At 37.6% G+C, this 12759-nt stretch overlaps 1 long non-coding RNA gene across 1 annotated transcript in view; it reads left to right on the top strand.

Moving 5' to 3' along the window:
* The first annotated feature begins 1850 nt into the window (after nt 1–1850).
* The window catches only part of LOC141564882 (uncharacterized), a 271713-nt gene continuing 260804 nt past the window's right edge, over nt 1851–12759 (top strand). Inside the window, exon 1 of the long non-coding RNA XR_012488776.1 lies at nt 1851–2241. This is a non-coding gene — a long non-coding RNA (uncharacterized LOC141564882). The remainder of the gene's footprint in view (nt 2242–12759) is intronic.

The raw sequence follows: 12759 nt of genomic DNA, 5'->3' as shown, positions 1-12759 counted from the left end.
CCTCATCTACAAAACTAATCAATTAATTAAAACCACTTATTAAGTAAACAGTATTTACCAGGTACTAGGTACTGAAATTATAAGGACAAAAAAAATGAATCAATCCTTATTCTCAAAAAACTTCCATTCTATTAAGAAAATAACATATGAGTAGATTCAAAATATACACAAAGTAACTAAAGTTCATATATAAAATAATTAAATAAAATGAATGAATGAATGAATGATTTTTCTGGGATAAAAAAGTCAATAGCAACTCTTTATTGTTGTTGTTCAGTCATGTCTGACTCTTTGTGATGCCATTTGGGGTTTTCTTTGAGTGGTTTGCCATTTCCTTCTCCAGCTCATTTTTATAGATGATGAAATTAAGGCAAACAGGGTTAAGTGACTTTTCCAAGGTCACACAACTAGTATGTGTCAGAGACCAGATATGAACTCAGGAAGAGAAGTCTTCTTGACTTCTATCCTAGCACTCTAGCTACATTGCCCTATAATTGTCCCCTAGTGGCTAGAAAAAGCTTCCTGGAGAATTTTTTGTTGTTCTTATTGAGGCAATTGAAGTTAAGTGACTTGCCTAGGGTCACATACCTGGGAAGTGTTAAGTGTCTGAGGTCACATTTGAACTCAGGTCCTCCTGACTTCATGGCTGGTGCTCTAACCACTGGGCCACCTACTTGCCCCATCCTGGAGAATTTGAAGCTGGAAGGCAGTGAGACTTTCTGAGAAGTAGAGGGGATACATTGCAGGAACTGGGTTTAGCTCATACAAAAGCATGCAGATAGAATATGATATGTTGCTCATTATGGGTAGCAGGTGAACTGGTTTGGCTGGATCATAAGTAGTGTAAGGGTCATAATAGTATAATACATCTGGAAAAATAGACTGGAGCCAGAATGTGAAGGACTTTACTTATTAAAAAGAAGTTTTGGTCTTATAGGCAATAGGAAATCACTGGATAAGGAAACAACAGGGTCAAACATACTTTAGGACTATCACTTTGACAGTAGGCAGCATATGGATGTGATAAAGGAGAGACTGTAGGTAGGAGACTAACTCAGAGCCTGTTGTAATATTTCAGGTGGAAGGGAATAGGGGCCTGAAAAGAAGGTGGTTGGTGATTATGTGAGGAGACAGAAAGTGATGGATGCATGAGGGGTTGTGGAGTTAGAATCTCTAAGACATGGCAACTTATGGGATATGGAGGGTGGACTACATGACCTCCTAACTTCTTTTCAGCTCTAAATCTATGTAACTATTGCCAGGGGCTTCAAATTCAGTATATTAAAAAAATGACAAAGAAATGATGTTAGGAATACAAAAGGGAAATAAGCTAACGTTAATAATCAGAGGTCTGGGGATAGGGAGATTGAAGACAGTATTTCCCTAGAAGACCCCATATAAACAAACAATTAATGAATAACAGTTTCATGATTGTTACAAGTATGCTCTCTGATGTCTTTCCATGTGAAGTTAGCAGAAATCTTTGATTAGAACATTGCTATTACATAGCACTGGTCACCCACCCGTCTGTTGCTTCATATTTCCCAGTCCTTTCATGTATTATCTAGAGATATCCAATCTCTTTTCCCAGAGAACAAAGCAAAATGCTTCTGCTTTGATAGGGATTTCCCTATCCATAGTCGAGCAGGCTAAGTCTCATTCATTTCTAGCACAAAAGCAGGACTGATTGAAAAACCATTTCACATGTAGAATCTGAGACTGGTAAAGCATGACTCAAACTGTCACTTCTCGTTATTTTTGCGAAGTGGCTGAAGCTTGCAGGATGAAACATCTTATCCATTCGCTCAATGGGCTTCTGCAAAGCGTCCCTGCCCATTAGGAAACCAACGCAGCTTCTCCCGCCGACGGGCCTGAACTGCTGAATTTGAAACAGGCCGTAATGACTTGTCCTTACTCCGGCTCTTCCTCTCCCCATCCCGGGGCTCACGGCATTTGCTAATCTGGAAACTCAAGCCTCCCATAAACTGCTGCGATTTTTGTTATTGCATCAAATGGAAAGCGCAAAGAACTGGGGAGAGGATCAGAGCTGAGAGCAAGGCGTGTGATGTCGTCCCTCCTACAGATGTGGTGGGAACCCCTGCCGCCCACTAAAGAGGAGCAGGCTTTTTAAATCCCGTGCTGGGTAAGCCTTGTTATCAACTGAATAGACGACTGGAGATGGAGGCACAGTCTGATTTGCTGCTGATGACATAGCTCACCGGGAAGCAGATATCCATTCAGGTACCTTTGCTCTGTTGGAAAAAAAAAAAAATACCCTCCTCTTTTTTTTCTACCATGGGACACTGCTTATGTAGATTCAGGATCCTGTTTTTTTATTTTTATTTATTTATTTATTTTTATTTTCACCTTCTGGTAGAATATAAGCAGCCTTGAAAGGCAACTAGGTATGAAAGGTTCAGTGAAGCACTATTCCAAGACAAATTGCTGCCTTGCTCTCTATAATGTTTGGTGATATAGGATGAAGCTGAAGATTAAGCACAAGACCTAAGTGTTTGTGTAATGAAGTCCTTATAGAAGTACTGCTCCTTTACTAGTTGTTTGGCATCCTATAAGCAAGCCATTTATTTGGTAAATTCCTCCTAGTCTCAGAGTAGAAAAATCAAAGGGATGAAATCAATGAATGAACCAAAGTGAGACCACTTTCTTCTATTATGGCCCCCAGCATATAAGGGAAAAGCTCCTTATTATGACCAATACTCTATAAACTTGATGTTTTATATTATGAGACAACCAAATGAACAGTCACCTTTCCCTAATACAAAAAGGCATTGGTGAAGATGGAATCATTTTAAGTGGATTCAGGTAGTGGTGAGACCATCCTGGAGGAGTGGATGGTACTAAGTACTTTGGGAGACTTGTTCAGTCAAGTGGGTAATGTATGTTAACATCCTGTCTTCAAGATGTTGACCTCTTTTTGATTCAGACATCCTAGAAATGGATTCATTTCTTTTTGGTTTCAAAGCTGTTTATCTGGCTTTGAAAATAGCTGTTCTAAACAGAAGCCTTTACACTTGTCTGGGTAAATTCGGTTCCAATTTTTGTTTTGGCCACAAGTCAAAGATAACAGCTGTATGCTTGTGGGTTCACTGAACTTTACGTGCTTGTTGGCTTCATCACTGGCTAGAGGGAATAACCAATAATTAGAACATTTCAGGTCATCTTGAGACAAACAGAGTTTTCTCACGTATGGAAAGGTGATGTGACCTCACCCTGATTTCCCCAAATGTGGATTTGTCAGCTGTTGAGAATGGAGCTGAATAAACAAATCCTAGAGGCACCTCAACTATATTCTCCCTTCCCTAAAGTATTGCTGATAAACAGAGGCTTAAAACTATATTTAATGCAGTTCAAACTCTCTTATTTTACAATAGGCCTACACAAAGTGAACAAGAGAGCCGCATTCATGTATTCTTTGCACATCAGCATTTCTGGTCATAATGATTTGTGACTCAGACCTTGAAAGCTGTAGGGTTTCTTCCTAGTTGAATCAATACAAGTTTACATAAATATATGTTTCTGTTTTCCTTTTGTTCCTGCTATAGCATTTACGTCTATCTGTTGGCACCAAGAAAATGGAGGGGAGGGCTTAGAGAAGAGAAAAGGACCAAATAAAGATGATTCACATTAAATTATTTGGGAAGCAGCTAACCTTTTCCCATCCTATTTTGTTTTGATATTTTAAAAATTTGTTATATTTAGTGGTGACAAAGAAGTGGAAACTATGAAGGTACTCATCAGTTGGTAAATGGCTAAAAATATTTTGGTATATAGCTATAATAGAATGCTCTTATTCTATAAGAAGTGATGAAGGGGAGGGTTTTAAAGAAACTTGGAGAAGCAGCTAGATTGCATAGTGGATAGAACACCAGCCCTGAATTCAGGAGAACCAGAGTTCAAATCCTGTCTCAGGTACTTTTACCTTTGTGACCCTGAGGAAGTCACTTTATCCCAATTGCCTGGAGGGAGAAACTTGGGAAGAATTATAAGAACTGATGAATATGAATGAGAAGTAATTTTTTTTAAAAAACAATATTGTAAAGACACACAACTTTCAAAGACTTCAGAATTGTGAGCAATCCAGTGACAAGTTATCCAACTTCTGGATATTATCTAACTCTGGGTTATCTAACTTCTGATAGAGAGATAATACATTCACATCCTTAGAATGAGGCATATAGTTTTTGGATGCTTCCAATAAGGGAATTAGTTTTGCTTGATCATATATATTTGTTACAAGGGTTTTCTTCCTTCCTTCCTTCCTTCCTTCCTTCCTTCCTTCCTTCCTTCCTTCCTTCCTTCCTTCCTTCCTTCCTTCCTTCCTTCCTTCCTTCCTTCCTTCCTTTCTTCCTTCCTTCCTTCCTTCCTTCCTTCCTTCCTTCCTTCCTTCCTTCCTTCCTTCCTTCCTTCCTTCCTTCCTTCCTTCCTTTTATTCTTTTTCATGGAGAGGGGAATGAAGAAAGAAAAATAACTTTTTCTTGATTAAAAAATTTGATTTTAAAAATCACTTGTATAAGAGTTAGAATGTTTATTTGAGAAATAATAGAAAGGACTACCCTTCCTCCTCTCACCCTCTAACACTTCTCTAAAGTGTATGGCAGCTCAGTGTATACTCTTTCTACACTTCTAGTGTTGAGCTATTCATTTTCTGTGGAATTTTTCAACAAGCAAGTACCAAGCTGCATTAATCAAACCCGGAGGTAAAGGCTGGACAAAAACTAATGTCACTGGCACAGCAGTGTAGTCACTTTGTACGTGGCATAAACTTTTTAAAGAAGCAGCTAGAGGATGGAGAGCTAGCTCAGGAAGATTTGGTATGGCAAATAGAAAACTAGATTTGAAGTCAGAAGAAATTCATCTTCCTTTTGTGATATTCTGTAGCTGTACAACATAGGGCAAGTTTACTTCTCTGGAGCTCATTTTTTTCATATGCAAAATGAGGGAGATTGTACTAGATCACCCTTAAAATTCCTTTCAGTTCTGAACCTACGAAACCTTATCTCTGATACATACTGGCTGTGTGACCTTCAGGCAAGCCACCCAACTTCTCAGTGCTTCAAACAATGCTATAAAATTCAAACAATGTGAGGAGAGGAAGTTTAACCCTCACAGGGAGTTTTCTGTATCAATAAAATCACAAGTCTAGAACCTGAAAATTTCTCATGGTGCTTGAAAAGATATAACAAAGGTGATAATTTCTTTCCCTTTCTTCATGTCCCTTTTTTCTTTAACATAACAGAACTTTGATACATTCTCATGTCACCTATGAATGTACCATGTGGGAAATTCCCAATTCCTGCTTTTGAGAAAAGACATCCTGCCATGGCCTAATATAGGGATGGGAGCATCCACTAACTTTGTAGCTATAAATGGCTGTATATATATAAATCTATCTTATAGAAGCATAGGTGCTTTCACAGGGGTGAAGATCTCATTCAACCATAGCAAGAAGATCATGTTCTAAGCAGGGTGAAGAAAGAGCACCTTCATCCAAGATCCTGTGGTATTTTTTCCCTTTTCAGTTCTAGAATGGGGTCCTGGACTTGGAGTTGAATCTAAGGTCCTGGGAAGTTAGACCAGAGCTAGTTTAGATTTGGAACTTGGTGGAACTAATGTTATACAGTAATAATGTTTAACTATGAATCTTCTCAGAAAGGAAAGATATGAAGGATTTATGCTCTCCATGTACTGGGGAAAATGTTTTTATATTTATGCTTACTATAATTTTAAATTGAATGTTACTTTGTCAAGGCTAAGTGGTTAACTAGAACAGTGGTGCTTGGACCTCTAAAATTGGTAGAACATAATCAGTGCAGGATTGAGCCAATGAGAGAAATGAGTAAATCCAGTCTCTCCACTGAAAGTATACTGGAGAACCCTGGGTGAAATGTAAAACACCTGACTCTCAGACAGTGGGGACAGAGAATAGTTATTATATTAAGATTAAAAAATTTCCTGAGTCAACATGGACAAAGAATGGCGGGGAGGTGGGTATAAGCAGGCTACAATATAGTAGTAGTGATATTTCACATGTCAAAAGTAGTGTAAAAATCATCAAAGAATTTTTTCAGGTTTACAGAGGAAGAAATTCAGATTCAGAGAGGTCATGGTATTGTAGATATAGAGCTAGAAGGAACCTCAGAAAAAACATCTCCTCTCATTCCCATCCCCCCATTTTCTAAATGAAGAAAATGAGACTCACAGAGATTAAATGACTTGATCAAGTTCATACAGGTATTAACAGGCACGATATAAACTCAATTCCTCTTATTTCCAGAGCCAATGACCTTTGTATTGTATCAGTGTACACAACTAGTGAATGGCTAAGTCAATATTCCAACCTGGGTCTTCCAGTGCAAATTTACGGTTATTCCATTTGTACATGACAGATGTTTATAATACCTGGGCTTAGTTTGATAAAGCACAGGTACAAAAGCTAATAGCAACAAAATTACATGTTGTTTTACATTTGAAAGGCCTTTTTCTCTTATTTTTTTTTCTCTTGACAGATTAAGGGAACAAGCATTTATTAAGTGTTCTAATATGTGTTAGGCCCTGTACAAAGCACATTACAAATATTATTTCAATTTGAAATGATGTTATTGTTTCTCCCATTTTACAGGTTAGGAAACTGAAAGAAACAGGTCAAATGACTAGCGTCATATACACACACAAGTAAGCATTTGAAGCAGAATTTGAACTCAGGCCTTTCTGACTCCAGCTCTACCCTTTATCCAGTGTGCCATGTAACTCTATGAACTATACAGTTCAAATACTAGTTTAATTTTACAGATGAGAAAACTGAGGTTTAAAATGACTTGCTCAAGTTTATACAACTAGGAAGTACAAAAGTGGAGACTTGAAATGAGATCCTCTTAATTCAGAGCCTCCATTTTTTTCTTCAGGTATGGAAGAGATATATAATTAGTTAGAAAACTAACATTTCTCTAACCCTTTTCCTTAGAAATATTTTAAGAAATGCCAGTAAGTTCAAGAAGGATCTTAAATGATTGGCAGGATTTACAAATATACTGTAGCAGGTTCTGCCAGCCTAGGATAATTTAAATGGATTCTGTGGTTTAACCTAGCTCAAGGCTCTATTGTTAAAGGCTGAGCCATGATGGGGAAAAGTGTCAGTGGATTGTTCTGACCCCTGAGGATTTCTATTCAATTGACAGCACATACCACAAAGGGGTTCACCCCTCCTTATGTTCCTACCAGATATTTCTTAAAAGTCGAATAGAAGGCTCATGATTCAGGAATCAGCCACAACTACTTAAACCGTTCTTCAAACAGTGAGGTATTTGAGTTCATCCAGAGTCCAAGATACATTTATCTTCTTATAACAAGGAGAAAATCTGTCACCAGGCTTCTGGGTTACAATCCCCTTCAACCAGGAATCCCTCTACTAATGGAGGAAAAACTGGAAGTGGCAGGAAAAAGACATTCCAGTTTTCTTCTTACTTCTCCCATCCCACTCAAATAATTTTCCCTTTGATGGGGGTGGGGGGAGAGAGGAGAAGGGTGGAGAAATAGGTAAGTATGTAAGAGGAATTCGTTATTCTTCCATGGCATTTCTAGCAATGGGCTGATTGGTGTGAGAAATTAGCTGTCCTGCCTGGAGTTCAGTCTAGCATTATAAATTGGATTTCAAGCCAACCTTTATGTATAGTCCATCATTCTTTTAACCATGTGTCCTCTCCAGTAGTTTTCCCCATTACCTTTCTCATTTTATCGCATACGGTGGTGTGATGGAACATATTACAGGTCACTAATGCTCTTCCTAGAAGTACATTTAATCTGATTAATTTTTAAGCTAACATTTTTCCTCTGTTGTTCCCCAAAGTGCTTTTATCTCCTTCCTTTTTGGCAACAAGCACATAGGTGTTCATAGAGAGAAAATATAGAGTCTAGAATATTTCCTCACACAGTGTGAACTTTAAAAGAATTTGATGATTAAATGAAAAGGGCAAATTATATTAGTATGGTCATTTAAGTTGGAAGGAATAGAGTATTGATTCATTCCAGTCCCCACTCCCCCCCCCTTTTTTTTTTCTTTTTTTTTTTTTTTTTTGGAATTGGAACTATAAATTCATTGATGTGTAGGAAATTTCCTCACCCATGCAGATAGGCAAGTCCCTTGAAATTTTGGAACCAAAGGTGATAGGTTAGAGTTTAGAGGGATATTAGAAGTCATCTAGTGCTACACAGGCAATAGTTACACATAAAGGGTTGAAACTAAGGTTTTCTGACTCCAGATCCAAGTTCTTTTCCTTATAATATTTATATAGTCATTATAAAACACTGAACACAATGTCTGACTCAAAGTAGGTGATTAATAAATACTTGTTTCCTTCCAGAATCTTGGGGAGTTTAAATGACTTGTCCATAGTTATAAATGGGGTCAGTATGGGCTTTAAACCTGATCTTTCTGACACTAAGGAGGTCCTTTAGCTACTAGGGCATACCACTCTGCATTTTTTCATATACAGGAAGAAGAAAATATTGAAAGCAAAAACAGCCCGCTTTTTGTAAGGGGCAGTTTTGAGAGCAGTTGATGCTTACTATTGTTATCACCATTTTTTACACTTAAGGTGGATATAATTCTTTTTTTTACTGTCTATAGCATTAAAATAGGCAAGCATGTTAGAATAAGAGATTAGATATTGAATAGTTGTTCATTGTTCAGTCGCATCCAACTCTTTGTGACTCCATTTGGGGTTTTCCTGGCAGAGACAGTGGAGTGGTTTGTTATTTCCTTCTTCAGTTCATTTTACAAATGAGGAAACTGAGGTAAACAGGTAAGAGGTTTGCTTAGGATCACACAGCTAGGAAGTATCTGAAGCCAAATTTGAACTCAGGGCTTGCTGATCCCAGGTCTCAACAGCACATCCTAGCTGCCCATGGAATAGAAATATCCTAATAACAAACCATCTAGTGGATAGAGTATGAGCCCTGAAATCAGGAGAACCTGAGTTCTAATTTGGCTTTAGACACTTACCACTTCCTAGTTGTGTGAACCTGGGCAAGTCACTTAACCCCATTTGCCTCAGGAAAAAAAAAATCTTAATATGGGGGAGGGGAAGCTAATATTTTTATAACACCAAAAGATTTGTGAAACACCACTTCACAAATATCATCTCATGACGGCTCTGGAAGAGAGGCTATTATTATCCCTATTTCATACATTAGGAACATGGATAATATTACTTGATCATAAGGCTCAGCCGCCTTCAGCCATTTAGGTAGAGGAATCCACCCTCACTCAGACCACTGTGGTCAGTTTTTTCCTTTATGAATTGTCATCCTAACTCCAATGGAGGGAGTCAAGGACATGGGCTTATTCACTAAGGGCAAGAATTCACCTAGATTAGATTTTGTTTACAATCTTAACGGAAGTAAGGTCTTCTAGTTAGAAAGGATCTCACCCAAGATTGTTCCCCATGTATTAGGGCAATCTCTTTTATCTTCAATGGACTTCAGAGTCTGGCAAGAGCCAGACCCTAAATAAGGAAACAAAGCCCCTGGGTCCTAATTAATAATAGGTAATTGTTCTTAATAGGAAAAGCTTAAATCCTTTAGCTTATTACCTCATTTTAATGTCCACCAATCAGGGTTGATTTCTCCTATCAGAGATATTCTCTTTCTAAAAAATATTTAAGGCATTCAGTCTTTCTGATTACCCAGAGAACTCATTGACCATCAAGTTATTTATTATTGACTAGCCTAAATAACAATTTTATTATTAATTACATAGGAACTGTTTCTTAGGTTTTTCATTTGTCACAAAATCCTGCTTCAAAACACTTACTTTATGTGATTCTTGGCAAATCATTTAGACTCTGTCCCCTCAGTCTCCTCAACCATTAAATGGGAATAATAAAAACATCTGTTACTCATGGTTGTTGTGAGATATTATCAAATGAGATAATATCTGTAAAGTACTTTTCAAACCTCCAATTATTATCATATGAATGATAGGTTTATTACATGTGTACACATAAAAATCTATTCATCAGAAAAGAGTGTACTAAGGTTAAAAAGTAGATATCTGAGTTAGCAAGTTAGTCACACATGCAAACCTTTCCCCACCTGAAAGTGAAGGTTCCAAGGGAGATGGTACAACACTTACTTAGCCTCCATGTTTTATTTTTAATAAAATTTTACATTGAAGAAAAGAGAGAGAAGGAAGGAGGAAAAGAGAAGATGAAGAAAAGTACCAGTCGCCTGAGACTCAACTGTTCTATCTGGGAAAGGAAAAAGAGAGTTCTAAAGCAGCTATACCCTACACCTAATTAGCAGAATGAGAGGCAAAGGTAAAGCCCTGCTCTGATAAGACAAGAAAGTAGATGAAAGCCTGCCTACAGGATATTTTTAACCCAGAGCTCCATTAAGCCTTGAGATGACAGAGAAGGCCTAATATAGCAGGAATGCTACATCCAAGTTTTCAGAAAGAAGTGTCAGTGCATCAGATACCGTCTAAGCACAGACCACAGAGTAAGGGGCTGACTCCCCTCTGTTCTCCCTCCTGCTTCTGAATTCATGGAACAGCAATCAAAGTAGAAATGACTACACAGGGAGAATGCCATCCACCAGGGACAAAGCTGAGTTGTCTACCCAAGGGCAGCTGGCTCCAGGAGATATACAAGATGAATCTCAGTCTTGTTCTCCATGGGACCAGTTAGGAATGACTATACTGCTGGTAGAGAGGATCTTTGGAGCAAAATCCCACTGATGCCCCCCAATAATTGTAGGTGATAGGTTTATGCATGAATCTTTGTGTCCTGTCTAAGGTCCAGAGTTAGTCATAGGGGGACAATTATCTGTCTGGTATAGGGATTCTGGGATGGTGATGCATTTGTATGTGACCTGGGGATGTTGTTGTTAAAGTTGTGTCCCCCTCTTCATGAAGCCATTTGGGTTTTTCTTGACAAAATTACTGAGTGCTTTGCCATTTTCTTCTCCACGTCACTTTACAGATGAAGAAACTGAGGGAACCAGGTTAAGTAGCTTGTATAGTTCCACACAGCTAGTAAATGTCTCTAGTTGGATTTGAAGTTAGGAAGATGAGTCAGGACCAGCACTCAATCCACTGTGTCATCTGGCTGCCTCAGTCGGGGAATAGTGTTGGGTTATCAAAGTCGTTTCTTACAGAGAAAATGTTTATGGTTATGAGGGGCTTGAATCAAAAACTGTTGAGAACACTGACAAAAATAAGCAAAGCCAGGAAAACTTTTGAACTAATGGAAGAGATTTATACCAAGTTTGCAGACCAGGATAATATTAGCTGTTTTATTCATATCCAACTCTTTGTGGCCCCATTTTGGGTCTTTCTTAGCAAAGATTCTACAGTAGTTTGCCATTTCCTTCTTCAGTTCATTTTACAGATGAGAAAACTGAGACAAACAGGCATAAGTAACTTGTATAGTATCACACTAGCTAATAAATGTCTGAAGGTCGATTTGAACTCAGGAAGATGAATCTTTCTGAATTCCTGCCTGGCACTTTATCTGCTGAGCCACTTAACGGCTCCAATATTAGCTAGTCACTGACAATATTGAGATTATTAACTGAGAGCTCCTTCTTCTTCTGTTTGCCTCATGTTACATCAGTCAGGCATCTTAAGCCACTATCTTCTTCACTCGTGTCTCATTTGAAGAGGTGGCTTCTCTTTTTCAAAGTTCAGCCTTCTCTATGCACCCTTGATTCCATTGTCTTATGCATCACATTGTCATCACCATCATACTCTAACAATAAATTTTAGCTTCTTGTTATATACTGCCTCCTCTATTGCCCCAAAGCAAAGCAATGTCTTCCCCATCTTAAAAAAAAATCCCTCACTTGATCCTCCCATCCCTTTTAGCTATCTTACTATATATATATATATCCTACTCTTTACTAAATTCCTCATGAAAACTGTCTATATTAGGTTTCTCTACTTCCTTTCTCCTTCTCTGTATCCTATCTTCTAAATTCATCATTCAGCCTGAGCTGTTTTCTCCAAAGTTGCTAATAATCTCTTCATTGCCTTTTCTCAGTCCTCATTCCTTTTGATCACTGTTGCATTTGATTCTTTAGTTCTTTGTATACTCTCTCCTTTCTAGATTTTTGTGATTGTTCTCTTCTGGATTTCATACTGTTTGATGCCTCTTCAGCCTTATTTCCTGATTCTTCCTTCCTTTCATGTCATTCTATACTCTTCTTCTCTCCTTGTTTTAGATGATCCAGCTATCCTAGCTTACTTGTAGTTTCTCACACACAATATTCCATTTACTAAATTCATGTATTTTTCCTGGCTATATTTCATGCTTGTAATGGTTTCCTCCTTCCTTCCATTTCCTAATTTCCATTTAAGATTAGATCAAATCCTACCTCCTTTTCCAGTTTATTCTTTCTATTCTATTTCCTATTAGATTCTTCATAGGTCTATATTTAAATCTCTCTATATATGCATATATATATATAATATAGCTATGTATATATACACACATACAAAATACACATATATACACTATAATATACTATATATCCATGATATGTAAATATATGTATGCATATATATAAATATATATTATATATATATATGGAGAGAGAGAGAGAGAGAGAATAAGGGAAAATATATGTAACTATTTGTATCTTATCTCTCCTATTAGATTAGAAGTGTGAACTCCTTGAGAGATGGAACCATGTTTTTGTTTTTCTTAATATCCTAGGTACTTAGTACAGTGAGTGGTATATAGT

Source organism: Sminthopsis crassicaudata, chromosome 3, assembly GCF_048593235.1.
Source record: "Sminthopsis crassicaudata isolate SCR6 chromosome 3, ASM4859323v1, whole genome shotgun sequence".
In the NCBI taxonomy this organism is placed as follows: Eukaryota; Metazoa; Chordata; class Mammalia; order Dasyuromorphia; family Dasyuridae; genus Sminthopsis; species Sminthopsis crassicaudata.
Note: the sequence above shows the minus strand (reverse complement) of the source record. Positions and strands in the feature narration are given on the sequence as shown.